Here is a 12,349-nt window from a genome sequence, read left to right as displayed (position 1 = left end):
TGGGTTAGATGGCTCTGCTATGGGTTCTGATAATAACCCTAACACCCATCACTATGTACTGTAGGTTACTTGTCTGTGTCTCCCTCCATACTGAAATTTTCTTGAGAGTAGAGATACTATATTTCTAGAATCTTAGCTGGTACTTGGTTCATGTAAGTTACTAATTAGTGTTAGTAGTCTTTGACAGATTGTTTATCCGAATGAATGACTAGAATGCATGCTTGTTAAACACTTGCCAACCCTGGGAGAACCATTAGCAGAGATGATGGTTCTTGACTACCATCTTCAGTGATCACTTATTTGCCTGAAAAGCATGGAATCAGAGCAAGGGGACTGAGCTGGATATTTTCCATGGCCTGTGCCATCAAGCTGTGATTTGATGCAGATATTTCATCTACACCACAGGTATATGTTTGTCCTACAGAATGAACCATGCTAACCATGGTCCAGGGCTCCCTCTCTCTCTTCCCTCTCAAGCAGCAGAAAAGACTAGTGTTTGCCTGTCTGATTCACCCTCTTCTTGGCTGCTATTGTTCATCAGCCAGCATTTACGGTTAACATCAAGGGACTACAATAGCATGCAGATCCAGTAATATCTGGCATAGCAGATTTCCAAATCCACTCATATAAGGAGATAGAAATGGTACCATAAGCAGAGCTCTGGTGTAGAGGAGAACCTCTCTAAAATAGCTACGGCCAGAAGCTTGAGAGTTGTAACTCAGCTAGACATCCTTGATCTGTGACTACAAACTCCTGGATAGCTAGAAGCACCCCTGGGGATTCCAAAAATAGTTATGGCGGAATACTCCATAGTCCTGCTACTCAAAGTATGATCTGAGATCAAACAGCATCAGCACCACCTGAGAGATTGCTAGAAAAGCAGAATCTGGGACTTCCTTGGTGGCGCAGTGGTTAAGAATCCGCCTGCCAATGCAGGGGACACAGGTTCGATCCCTGGTCCGGGAAGATATCACATGCCGCTAAGCCCGTGGCCCACAACTACTGAGTGCGCGTGCTACAACTACTGAAGCCCGTGTGCCTAGAGCCCGTGCTCTGCAGCAAGAGAAGCCACTGCAATGAGAAGCCCGTGCACCGCAAGGAGGAGTAGCTCCCGCTCGCCGCAACTAGAGAAAGCCCGCACGCAGCAACAAAGACCCAACACAGCCAATAAATTAAATAAATAAATTTATAAAAGAAAGAAAAGTAGAATCTTAGGCTCCACTCTGGACCTATTGGATTAGAGTCTGCATTTTCAGCAGATTCCTCCAGGTGATCTGAATGCATATTTAAGTTTGAAAGGCACTGATCTATAGAACATCGAATTTTCTGTAACCAAGCAGTTAGAGCCATGGAGTTTAGGGTGTTAATGCTAATGACACTTCATAATAATAAATACTATTTATGTACCATGAAGGTATTTACATTCGTCTGTCATTGAATGAAAAAATAACTCTACTACTTAGTCAATTAAAATCAACATGACGCTGAAGCTTGAAAGCTCACCATCTGAAAAAGAAGCACCCTAATAAACACCACAGGCTTGGGAGTTAAACAAAGCCTGGATTTGAGTCCTGCTTATTTCATTCACTTGTAGAATGATCTTGAAAGAACTACTTAACTTTTCTAAATATCCATTTCTTCATCTGTAAAATGGAGATAGTAATAGTATTTTATTTTCAGAGTGGTGGTGAGAATTAAATGCAAAAATATATATAAAATGTCTGGCATATGGTAGTTACTCATTAAATGTAAGTTCCCTCCCTCCCTGCAACCTCCTTTCTGAAAAGAAATTAAATTTAGAATAAAACAAACAGCCCAATCATGCCATGGAGAGCCTTTGGAAATTTAACAGCCAAAAGGAAAATAAGTTCTATTTTGTACATGATGTGGTAAATTCAATACCATTTCTGTGTGGTGCAATGAATTGGTTTGATAGAACCTGGGTTGAAAGAAAGACCGTTACATTCTTTTCAAATCAATTGGTGGGATTTCCTTTTAGTTTTTGGATTTCCTAGGTTACTATCAGAGATGCATGTTGTATTCTTCCATGCTCTCTGGGAAGCATATTTTGGCCTGGTGTCTTTACCTATCAAAACAGAGACACAAGCCTAGACAGACAGGAGAGAGTAAATACTGAGTACTGGGTGGGCAGCCCAGGTCCCACACAGTCTTTCCCAATCCAGGGCCACCACCATTAAAGCTTCTTCTCTTTACATCTGTTTCGTCATCTGATTGTTCTCTGATATCCCTGTTCCCCCCTCCCATCATGCTCTATGAATACCAGAAGCAAGTTTTTCAGGGTTTTGTTGTTGCTTCTGCTATAAGGAAACAACACGATGGTGACAGCAGCAGCTTCCCCTCCCCTTAAGTGTGGGCTGGATTCACTTCCAATCGAAAGAATATGGCATAAGCAAGGGTGTGTGTCTAGGTCACAGGTCTCACAGCTTCCTGCTCCATCTCTCTCAGGTCATTCACTCTGGAGGAGGTCAGTAACTGTGTCATAAGGACTCTCAACCAACCCTATGAAGAGATCTACATGGTGAGGAACTGAGACATCTTGTGAGCCCCATGAGCCCATCTTGGAAGTGGCTACTTCAACTCCAGTCAAACCTTCAAATGGCTGCAGTCCTGGCTGACATCTTTTTTTTTATAGGTATATTCTTTTTTTAATATAAATTTATTTATTTTATTTATTTATTTTTGGCTGCGTTGGGTCTTCATTGCTGCGTGTGGGCTTTCTCTAGTTGCAGCGAGTGGGGGCTACTCTTCCTTGCGGTGCATGGGCTTCTCATTACGGTGGTTTCTCTTGTTGCAGAGCATGGGCTCTAGGTGCACGGGCTTCAGCAGTTGTGGCACGCGTGCTCAGTGGTTGTGGCTCGTGGGCTCTAGAGTGCAGGCTCAGTAGTTGTGGAGTATGGGCTTAGTTGCTCCGCGGCATGTGGGATCTTCCCAGACCAGGGCTCGAACCCGTGTCCCCTGCATTGGCAGGCGGATTCTTAACCACTGCACCACCAGGGAAGCCCCCCCTGGCTGACATCTTGACTGCAACCTCATGAGAGACCGGAGCCAACTTAGCCACTCCCGGATTCCTGACCCTCAGAAATATGTGAGATAATAAATGTTTGTTGTTTTAAGCTGCTACATTTGGGGGTAAGTAGTTATGCAGCCATAGATAGCTAATAAGAGACTTCAAATAATTTGCTCCCCTCAAAAGGCAGACTTATATATACTACTGGAAACAATGTATAAAGTTGCCATTCTCTGTCCCCTGGTTTTGTTTAACAATTCTCCCCATAAGAGACATCACATGTCTGCTCTTCTTCTTGTATTACTCAATCAGCTTTTGTGGAAGCCATAGTATTTGTTTAGGGGTAACACTGAATGAACAAGGTGAGTACACCTGAAACTATAAGAGACCAACCAAGGGGGATTTAAAATCTGCTCAAAAAGAACCAAGAGATAAGAAATCGGGGTGGCTGGAGAAGTAAAAAGTGGTTTCACAGAAGAGGTAAAACATTTTCAGTATATTCTGCAGAGAATAAAATTGTTTTTCTAACCAAAAAAGTAAACTAATATCAATTGAGAAATACTGACTTGGGAACAAGTCGAAGAACCAACATTATGTATAGCAAATTTTCCTATCCAGCTCACATACACTTCTGTAAATTTGAAGATAATGCTGTAACAGTTTGGGAACTATTTGTCCTTGATCTAGTCAGAAGTGAGACCTTCTAGAACAGAAGGAAAGTGCGTCATCACAGTCCATAAACAATAAAGCCAACTGTCAACTGGAAATAAACATATATTGAGCACCTACTGTGTGCCAGGCAAGGGACTCTGCATGGGGAAAGGTGGCTTGCCTTAACCACCCCTACTTGGTAGCTGCAGCCCAAGTACAGACTCTTCTCCCCAGGGTTGGCACCCCTCCTTTTCTCCCTCCTTGATACTCTTCCTCCACAAAATAGATAAGAGTAGGGGCAAGGAATCTAGCAATAGAGCTAGAAGGGGAGGGGCAAATTCCTGTCACTGCCACTAATGAGACTTCATAATAAACATGTAACATGAGTATAAACTAAAGATTTTATTCATTTTGCCATTTAATCTAAAAACTACTGCATTTTCTCCACTCCTCTCTAATTTCCAGCAATCTGCTTTTTTACCAAAATAAGGCTGGTCCTCCCCCCTCCTTGAGACTTGGTTTATTCTTCTCTGAAATGAGAGTAACTATGCTCCCTCATGGGGTTGATCTGAGGATGTAATGACATCATGTGTGTGTGAGAGCCAAACCCTGTGAAAATTGAACTCTAGCATGTTAAAGGGGTGTGGAGAATGCAGGAGTCTCTTGAGGGAACAAACAATGGTGTAGTTTGCCAAGAGCACAGATGGGTTGGAAGAGAGGACTAGAAATGTAGTTTGGATCCATGGAGTGGGGAGCATTGAACGCCAGCTCAGGACTCTACAAATAATGTCAGAAAATCCAGCCTGGATAATGTGTTGGTTGGGGCAGGGGTGAGAATACTTTGGCATAAGAATAATAATATTATTTCAAGTGATAATGGCATACAAATGTTATCTTTTATCTCTTTCCACGTATTTCAAGATCTTATTTATTGTGGTTAATATGCAACATGTCTTATTTTCTAGAATCTTAACTCCTAAATTTCATCTCAAATGAAGCTGTATACATATATAACATTTGTATTTTACTCACAACTTTCTGACAACAATGTTATTCCAAGACCTTGGGAGATGGAGGGAAGTGACAGCCAGGGTAAGCAGTATGTCCTTCTATTGATAGGCAGTGGGACGCCTCTGAGAGTGTCTGGGTAATGAGATCACAACCAGCTTCAGGAATCCTCTTGGGGTTTAATGAGCTTCCCAGGATCCCACGGAACTGACACCACCTGTGCTCAGTAAATATGACTTTCTTTCCTTCTGAGACTCTATCCCCACTCGTTACCCTAACCCTAAAGCTGTTCACTCCTGACACAGGCCCCTATGGGGGGTCATGCTTTATTTGTGGAAAATAAATGGTTCCATTTTGGGGTTAACAGTCACACCTCACATGAGACTTAGCACATGATCAGTGCTCAATAGATATTTTTTGAATGAATGAACAATGGATGGATAGGTAAATGGAAATTTGGCCACACTGCTCTCCCGCTGCCTCTTACCTCCAGCCATACTGGCATTCTTTCAGTCCCTTTTACTCACCATGCTCTCTCTGAACACATAGCCTTAAGCCTTCTCCCCAACCCCCAGCTCCAACCTAATTAGTCTCTTCTTCTGTTACCTCTCAGCTCAATAATCCGTTCTCAGAGCAACATTCCTGACCACCTTGACTAGTCAAATCTCCCTATTTTATAGGCCCTCATAGCATAATGGACCCCTTCTTCCTGGTACTTGTCCTCACTGGCAAGTGCACTCTTGTATAGATATCTGCATGCTATTTGGCTCCCCTACTAGATTGTGAGCTCCATGAAGACAGAGACCTTGTAGATGATTTTTGCTCACATCTGTTTCCTCAGCATCTAGCACAGTGCCTGGCAAAATGTAGGCCCTCAATATGTCTTTCGTGAATGAATGAGTAGGCATTTTTAGGTGGTCTTTAAAAAAATTGCCCTCCCCCCAGCACGCCAGACTGATATATACTACTAGAAGCACTGTCTGAGAATGCCTTCTGTCAAAGAGAAACAGAGCCAGACACCAGATAAAAGCAGTAAAGACAGATTTTTTGCAATACGGGAAGAGAGACTTCAGTACAGAACTGGGCTCAATTATGAATACAACAAGGACAAGTGGGGATTTATAGCCAAAGAACAGAGTGAGAGAGTCAGCAGATGGAAAAATTACTAAGAGGAGACATCAAGGGGAGGGAGATTCTTGCTAAATTGACAATAGAATTTTTGCTAGAGGCAGGCCAACGTGATCAGATATCAAGGGTGGGGGATGACTTCGCAGGAGTCTTGCTAAAACTTGGCTAGGCATGCCGAGGACACGCTCACAGGACAGGGTCCCAGAACAAGGCCTAATTGTAAAGGGGGCTTAGAAGAGCCTGTCTAAAGTTTGGTCAAGGAGAGAGTCTTTGTCAGTTCCTCAGGCTGTTGTATTTTTATCATTATGACCTACCTTTCCTTTTAGTCTTCCCACAAAATATATCATATCTCCACTATTCTTTACTTATTACTCCATAGGCATTTAAAGTATTTCTTTGAGGTATAATTTATATTCATAAAGTTCACCCATTTTAAGTCTACAATTCAATGGTTTTTAGTAAATTTACAGAGTTGTACAAACCATCACCATAATCTAAGTTTAGGACATTCACCTCTAAAAGATCTTTCATGCCCATTTGCAGTCACTCCCCCATCCCCACCCCATAGGCACTTTTGAAGACCCTCATATTTGCTTAAGGATAAAAGATACAGCCTAACCATCAAACAAAAATCAAAACTACCACATGTGAATAATTTGAGAACCACCAAGTAAGAACTGTACAGTCTGATTATTTGCTTAAAAAGATTTAGGAGAGGACAAATCAGTGTGAACTGAGGAATGAGAGAAAGTTTCAAGGAAGATGTAGAATATTTTAAGGCTTTGCTACAAGGAAAAAAATGTAAAAAAAAAAAGGATAATAATATGAGTTTATAAATACTCAAGCAAACAAAAGATCCAAGATGTTTTCAGAACTTTTTAAGTTCCAATATGGTGTTGTGACAGTTGGCTGGTCAACAATGGGAGCTTCTATAACAGAAGAAAAAGGATTAATCACAAGCCATAAAAGTTGAATCAACACTCAACTGAAAATAAACATATATTGAGCACTTACTATGTCCCAGGCAAGGGGCTCTGCATAGAGAAAAACCGATCACCACAGCTCACAAGAGGCCCCATCCCACCTGCTCTCTGGGCTTCCCTGGGGTGGGGGAGCGCTGGGCACGAGAAGCACAACTCCCTGGGGGGCCAGCCCAAGATGACCCACAGAGGGGGCACCCAGGGAGGTTATAGGGCCATTCCTTCCCTGGCCTGTAGCCTGGTTTGGCCTTAGGCCTCCTACTCCTAGTGCCCAGCTGGACTGAAGGGAGCCAGAGGGGCTTGGGAGGGCAAGCGAGGTTCCCAGGTAACAAAATAAAAATTCACATTTTAAGTTAAGACAAGAAAAATTTACACATAAAACCTTTTCTCTGCCCTTTGGCCTCCTTCCTCCCCTCTAGTGTGTATCTGCTTTATGCATTAACCAGACCTCCCCAATGGCAGAAATACCTGCTCAATCATAAAGATCAATTTTTCTACTTCTGGCGCCAGCCACGTAGCTCCTTAGAAGGTAACATTCCTTTATCAATCCTGTAAGGGGTCACAATGATCCACCACTCACCTTGTATGTGTAGACATCTTTGCTGAACTTTATGTACAACATATATGCCAGTATATCATTTCCCTTAAAGATAGTACAGAACAGACTGGTCATATGAGCTGGAGCGCTACTGGGCCACACCCAGTGGAAATTAACTTAAATACTTACTTATTACCTTATTAATGTTACTAGCTATATTACTTGTATTCTGCCTATTTTACAAAACTAATGTTTCTTGCGTTACCAAATGTATGACTGAGCCTCCGATAAAAAATAATGATGACTAGGCTACTTGAAACAATTGACCAAATATAGTCCTGTAAGATCAATGATTGTAATATGTAACTCTAGATATGTGAAGAAGCAACAAGAAGGAATCTTTTCCTGGACCATAGCTGTCTAGTAAGACAGGTGGTCCAGAGACTTTTGGCTACTGTTAACAGGGCCTAGTTCAATAGTAGCACATTGAGTGGCCTATCAATGAAATCTTGCTGACCTAGGAATGAGCATTCCTAGCACCGTTGGACAAAATGGTCATGAAATGCTTCCCAAACCTTGGTCAAAATTATTTTACATTTGGTAGTGTATATATGTACATGCCACTCTCTCACTTTGTCCCAGCTTACCCTTCCCCCTCCCCGTATCCTCAAGTCCATTCTCTAGTAGGTCTGCATCTTAATTCCTGTCTTGCCCCTAGGTTCTTCTGACCATTTTTTTTTTAGATTCCATATGTATGTGTTAGCATACGGTATTTGTGTTTCTCTTTCTGACTTACTTCACTCTGTATGACAGTCTCTAGGCCCATCCACCTCACTACAAATTATTAAAAGGACATTCTAAGTTTGTTTCTGAAGCTTATCACAGTAATCTATCTTTGGATGAAGATCAGATGTCCCATTACCGGCAACTAGGAGATTATGCATACTGGAAAAGACATCATCTCCAACCTAGATGGAAGAACCCTTATCAGGTTCTCTTAACTAGCTCATACACAGAAAAACTGAAGGGAATTGACTCTTGGATTCATATTTCTCACTTAGAAAGTGCTCCTGCATTGGACTGGTCTATAGAGAGGACTGCTGACCTCAAAATCACCTTAAAACAATGCTCAAACCGAGGAGAAACTACACCTATACCAGGATGAGAAGAAGATGACATCAGAAGCAGAAAGCTATCCCAAGGTACTGGACCTGAGCCGTATTATTATTTACAGTGCTTTCTTAATTTCTTGGACTTTTGCATAAATCAATGTTTTCCTATCATGGGCACAAATCCTATGCAGAGTTTAAAACTTAATCCAATTTTTGGGTTTATGGTCAATTACCTACATCCAGTACTTCTGGGTTACCTTGGTGGATTTCTCCTCTCCAAGGCTCTAATTGGATGGCCCTTAGGAAATTTATTCTAGCAGAAAGAAGTTATAGCTCTGTTTGGGCCACTATTGATAGTACTAGCTGGGACCCCCTCACTTGGCCAATCAGTCATACTTGCTCTGACCATGACCATAAATATGACTTTTCTTTTAAAGTTACGCAAGCTCAGTCAGAGCAATGAGCTAAATTTCAGTCAAAGAATATAACCTTCCTCAGTTATGGGATAGATTAATATGACTAACATCAGGCTACAGTCATCTAAGTTTAAAGCCCCCTAATGTTGGGAACAACTGAATCATACTAAGGATAATCAGCCTAATAATCAGCCTAATAACTAAGGATAATCAGCCTAATAACATACTAAGGATAATCAGCCTAAAAACAGTAGGTAATTGAGCTGGGTGCCTTATGAATAATGACAATATATCATTACCTTAAAGATAGAGATTGGTATGGAACAGACCAGGTCAGATGCCCTGGGGATATACTGGGCCGAACCTAATGGAAGTTCTTAGCATAAGAATTTACTTATAACCCTATTAATGTTACTAGCTGGGAATTCCCTGGTGGTCCAGTGGTTAGGACTCCATGCTTTCACTGCCGAGGTTGCAGGTTCAATCCCTGGTCAGGGAACTAAGATCCCACAAGCTGCACGGCGTGGCCAAAAAAAAAAAAAAGTTATTAGCTATATTACTTGTATTCTGCCTATTTTACAAGATAATTGTTTTTTGCATTACCAAAGTATGACTGAGCCTCTGATAAAATGATGACGACTAGGCGACTTGAAACATCTGACCAAATATAGTTCTATAAAATCAATGATTATAATAGTGTAACTCTAGATATGGGAAGAAGCAACAAGAGGGAATCATTTCCTGGACCATAACAGACTAGTAATACAGGTGGTCCAGAGACTTTTGGCTACTGTTTAAAGGGCCTAGTCTAGTAATAGCACATTGAATGGCCTATCAATGAAATCCTGGCCTGACCTGGGAATTAGCATTCCTAACACTGTGGGACAAAATGGTCATAAAACGCCTCCCAAACTTTGGTCACATTTATGACAAAAAGGGGGCACTGCCAACTGAAGAAGGTCACTCACCATCCACTTCTACAAGGATTGAGTCATTAGCCACTGAAGTCACCGACCTTTAACACACTCTAAAAGGAGGTCAGGGTAGAGATCAGGAATGAGGAACTCTGTGCTCTGGGAAAACTAGCAGAACAGAGCTTCACATAGTTAGATATTTTCAGGAGAAATGTTTTATGAACCTGAATTTTTTCATCTCGCCCTACTTAGAAAAGCGCTGTAACCATTAACCAAGATGTCCATTCCTTGGGACTAGCTGCAACCTTCTACCAAGATGTGTGCTTGGTTGCAGGTACCCCCTCTGCCAAAATCGTACGTGCTGACCTCTCCCCTTACCTCTTGGGAGCAGTTCTTCAGAGCTCTCTGAGAAGCTGTTTCCAGAGCTATAGTCCTCAGTTAGTCCCCAAATAAACCTGAAACTCACAGCTCTCACTTTTCATTTCTCTAAAATCTCCCCCTTCACCTCTTTGGAACAGTGCTCAAAACTCTGAGAGGCGGGTCGCCCAGGTTATAATCCTCAGGTTGGCTTGAATAAAAATTTCCATTTCTTTCTTACTGACTATTGATTAATTTTTTTTCACCTACAGGGGCCAGACTTAGCACGCCCTGGGTGGTTACCAAAGTAGGTATCTCCCCTCTCCGAGCTGGGCAGGGACTCCGGAAGCCCCTTCCTCCCGGAAGCCACGGGCATCAGTCACCACGCTAACCACGCCCCCTCAGCCGCGGCCTGTCCCAGGTTGGCCATTGCCAGGCTTCTTCCCCATCCTGCCTGGGAAAGGAAATATACTGGGGGCGGAGATTGGGGGGATCGAGGGTCGCTGGAAAGCGGGAGGGGAGAGGGAATAATGAATTCTTATCAAATTCTTTCTCCGTCCTCCTGAGGCGCCCCTACCTGACCCTCTCCCCGCCACTCGCGGGCTAGCAGTGGGGAAAGGGAACTTCGGTCTGGGGAGCGATGGAAGAGCTCGACCCAGCGCTGGTCTGCGCCACCCTCCTCCCTCATGTATCAGAGCACGGGTACCCTTCCACCATCCCCTGAGGATCTGAGACATTTCCTTCTCTTTCCCTGGCCAGACGTCATTTCCTCCACTCTCCAGCATCCTGCTTCTTTCCCAAAGGCAAGGTTGATTCCTACCCTTCCTGAGACTCAGTTTCCTCATCTCTGAAGTAATGACATGCGTGCATGAGAAACGAGCCCTGTGCGAAGGAGGGAGGGAGGCAGAGAGGGAGGGAGAAAAAGGACTCTTGGAAAAAGTCCTTCCACAGACAGGCTCCAGGCACAACCTAACCCCCTCACCTCCCAAATGGGGTCTTGCACCACGCTAAGCTGGTGACCCCATAGACGTGCGTGTTTTGTATTCACAAGACTGAATTTTGGTCAGTGTGGGAGCAGGTTGTGAAATGGCCCTTGTGACAGTCCCAGCCTGTATCAGGCACAGCAAGTGGAATTTCATTCCATCAGCAGCTGTTTTGCAACAGTGCTCAAGGCCCAGCTTGGAGAAATCTTCATTTTTGCTGACAGATTAGGCATTTTCACTGAAGGAAAAGGACCTTGATTTGTAAGTGAACTTGCAATGCATTTTCATATCAATTCGCGGGGTGGAGGGCACGGGCTGTCAAGGTACAAAAGATGTGCCGTGTTTACAGATAGGATTGTCTCTGGCTTACTGACCTCCTTTATGGTTGGATGAATAAATGTAGAAATAAATGAATGGGTGAATAAGGAAATCCATACATAAACCAGTGGTTCTGAGCATCAGAATCACCCGTAGGGCTTGTTAAAACACAGATTTTGGGACCCACCCCCGGAGTTTCTGATTCCGTCTGGGATGGGGCCAGAGAACTTGCATTTCTAACAAGTTCCCAGGTCTGCTGATTGCTGGTCCAGGAGCGGCACTCGGAGAACCACTGGCATAAGCTATCAGTGGAGACTCCCTTAGGCCATGATTGTTGTCACTGCAAACTTTCGGCCTGATTCTGCCAAGTAGCCCAAGGGGGCAGTCTAAAATGAATCCTGACTTGGTTGCAGGGTATGGGTGGGTTGCCCACTTTACCTCCCAGCAAACTCTCCTGGGTAGTGTTAGTGTTAGATTTAAGAGAGTTAGAGGTGTTTTGTGCATGTGTGTGTGTGTGTATGTGTGTGTGTGTACACAAGCATCTGTGCTGCTGTCCCCACAGGTACTGCTATCCCTTTCCACACCTCTAGTGCTGCCCGCTGGCCTTCCCCAGGGTCTCTCTCTTTTAACTGCTTCCCTGAGCCTTTCTGAGTTTTGTTCTCCAGCACAGAGGAAGCAAACACCATTGATGGCCAGGCTCAGCCAATCCTTTCCCGGGGTTTGGTGACATCTAGTGGCTAACTGGAGAATCTTTGCTTACAGTAAGAGAATGTTCTGGAAAATTAACTGAGCAGCCTGGAAAGCAAAATCACCTACTTGTGAACCCTCTGCAAAAGCCCTCCTGAAGGCCTTAGGAGGGCAAGGTAAATGACTGGCTCAGTATGACATGAGTTGAAATGGGTATCTTGCTCTATTG

The 12,349-nt window shown here is 43.3% G+C and overlaps 1 pseudogene across 1 annotated transcript in view; it reads right to left on the bottom strand.

Moving 5' to 3' along the window:
- LOC309652170 (sodium/potassium-transporting ATPase subunit beta-3 pseudogene) overlaps positions 1–5,184 on the bottom strand; it is a 31,287-nt pseudogene extending 26,103 nt beyond the window's left edge. The window contains exon 1 of the transcript in view: positions 5,175–5,184. The product of the transcript in view is annotated as a sodium/potassium-transporting ATPase subunit beta-3 pseudogene (transcript). The remainder of the gene's footprint in view (positions 1–5,174) is intronic.
- Positions 5,185–12,349: the final 7,165 nt, after the last annotated feature.

Source organism: Balaenoptera physalus (assembly GCF_965194825.1).
Source record: "Balaenoptera physalus genome assembly, chromosome: X".
In the NCBI taxonomy this organism is placed as follows: Eukaryota; Metazoa; Chordata; class Mammalia; order Artiodactyla; family Balaenopteridae; genus Balaenoptera; species Balaenoptera physalus.
The sequence above is the reverse complement of the archived record's forward strand: the minus strand, read 5'-3'. Positions and strand labels throughout refer to the sequence as shown.